Genomic DNA, 2,795 nt, shown 5'->3' with positions numbered 1-2,795 from the left:
GACCTATAGCCATCTAACCTTCGATCAGGGAGCTAAAAAAATAGAATGAAAGAAAGACAGCCTCTTCAGTAAATGGTGCTGGCAAAATTGGTTAACTACTTGTAGAAAATTAAAGTTAGACCCTTATATATCACTCCGCACCAGAATCAACTGCAAATAGATCAAAGAACTCGGAGTCAAAGCAGATATTCTGAAAACTTTACAGGATGGAATAGGAGAAACCCTAGTTCTCCTAGGCACAGGCAGAAATATTCTTAATAGAGACCCAGAAACACAACAAATCAAAGAAAGGTTGGACAAATCGGATTGCCTGAAATTGCAGAGCTTCTGCATGGCAAAGGACATAGCTAGCAAGATCAATAGAAATCCCACGGATTGGGAGAAGATCTACACTAGCAATACAACAGACAAGGGTCTCATATCTAAACTATAACTGGAACACAAAAAATTAAATTCCCCAACAACAAATTTTCAAAAACACTACTGTCCAATAAATGAGTGGGCTAAAGACGTACAGAGAAATTTCTCTGAGGAGGAAAGAAGGATCGTCAATAGACACATGAAGAAATGCTCAACCTCTCTAGCCATAAAAGTAATGCAAATCAAAACAACATTGAGATACCACCTCACCCCAGATTATATAGAATGACTATAATCAAGAACTCTATTAACAAGAGATGCTGGAGCTGATGTGGGCAGAAGGGAACCTCACTGCTTTGTTGGTGGGAGTGTAAACTTGTTCAACCACTTTGGAAAGTAGTATGGAGGATCCTCAAAAGACTCCACATAGATCTCCCCTATGACCCAGCAATCCCACTTTTGGCATTTACCCAAATGTTCACAAACAAGACCACTCTAAAGATACCAGCACGACTATGTTTATTGCAGCTTTATTTACCCTAGCTAAGATATGGAACCAACCCAGATTCCCCTCTGTAATTGAATGGATCAAGAAAATATGGTATATATACACAATGGAATTCTATGCCTCCATCAGAAAGAATGACATTGCACCATTTGTTAGGAAATGGAAAGACTTGGAAAAAATTATATTGTGAAGTAAGCCAGGCTCAAAGAAACTTAGGTCCCATGTCTTCCCTTATTTGCACTAACTAGTATATATCTGAGTCAAGCAGAAAAGGTCAGAGAAGTTGATGTTAGAGAAATGAACCCTAAGATATGTATTCAAATGTTATTTTTTTCTTTCATGCAATTGTTTCTAACACATTTATAAGATTATTTCTTTGTTGCTTTGTATATCCCTCCCCCAGGGTATAACCTCTGCTTTCACTGTATTTGATGTTCTTACAATTTGTGGAGGGGAAGGGAAAAAAATCGTTTAAATAGGTGTATAGGTGGACCCCTTGCAACAATGAGATGTAGAAGTCGTTATGTCGAAAACGAACTTCACAACTTTAGTGGGGGGAGAGGGTTAGGTGCGGGGGAGGGTGGGTTAGGAGGGGGAAACAAAGGAGGAGACTACAATTTTTGATAAGAAATGTACTCATTATATTATCATGCCCATGTAATTGTAACTGCTCTGTACACTATTTTCACAATTAAATAAATATCTTAAAAATTAAAAAGTCACATAAAAAAGAAAGTGTCAAAACCTCCAGTGCTCCTGGATTATAAGGATCAACATCATGAAAATGGCAATACTTCCCAAGGGTATCTTCAAATTCAATGCCATACCTATCAATATTCCATCCTTATTCTTCAAGGAAATAGAAGAGGTAATCCAACATTTCATATGGAACAATCAAAGACCCCAAATAGAAAAATGATCCTTAACAGAAAGAAGAGTGCTGGAGGAATATCAATACCAAATTTCAAACTCTACTACAAAGCCATAGTAATCAAAAGAGCTTGGTACAGGCACAAGAACAGATCTCAGGGCCAAAGGAATAGAATTGAAAACCTAGAAATGAACTCACAAACCTATAACTATCTAATCTTCAATAAAGGATCTAAAAAAATAGAATGGAAGAAAGACAGCCTCTTCAGTAAATGGTGCTGTTAAAATTGGTTAATCACTTTTAGAAAATTTAGGCTAGATCCTTATATATCAACCTGCATCAGAATCAACTCCAAATGGATCAAAGTCCTGGAGTCATATCAGACACACTTGGTCTCCTTGGCATAGGCCAAAATTTTCTTAATAGAGACCCAAAAACACAGCACCTCAAAGAAAGGTTAGACAAAATGGGATTTCATGAAATTGCAGAGCTTCTACATGGCAATGGATAAAGTTATCAAGATGAATAGAAAACCCACGGATCGGAAGAAGATATTCACTAGCCATAAAACGGACTAGGGACTCATAACTAAAATATACCTGGAACTCAAAAAATTAAATCCTCAAACAACAAATTCTCAATGAAACAACTGCCCAATAAATAAATGGGCTAAAGATGTAAAGAGAAACTTCTCTGAAGACGAAAGAAAGATAGCCAATAGACACATGAAGAAATGCTCAACCTCCTTAGCAATAAAAGAAATACAAATGAAAACAACATTGAAATACCACCTCACCCCAGTTAAAATAGCTATAATTAAGAACTCTAATAACAACAGAAACTGGAGGGGATGTGGAGAGAAGGGAACCCTATTGTATTGTTTGTGGATGTGTAAACTTGTTCAACCTCTGTGGAAAGTAGGATGGAGGTTCCTCAAAAGGCTCCACATTGCGCTCCGCTATTTCCCAGCAATTTCAGTTTTGGGCACTTACCCAAATGATCACAAACATGACCATACTAAAGCTACCAGGACAACTATGTTTATTGCAGCATTAT

Source organism: Dipodomys spectabilis, unplaced genomic scaffold, assembly GCF_019054845.1.
Source record: "Dipodomys spectabilis isolate Male_0828 unplaced genomic scaffold, ASM1905484v1 ptg000583l, whole genome shotgun sequence".
Classification (NCBI taxonomy): domain Eukaryota; kingdom Metazoa; phylum Chordata; class Mammalia; order Rodentia; family Heteromyidae; genus Dipodomys; species Dipodomys spectabilis.
The sequence above is the reverse complement of the archived record's forward strand: the minus strand, read 5'-3'. Positions refer to the sequence as shown.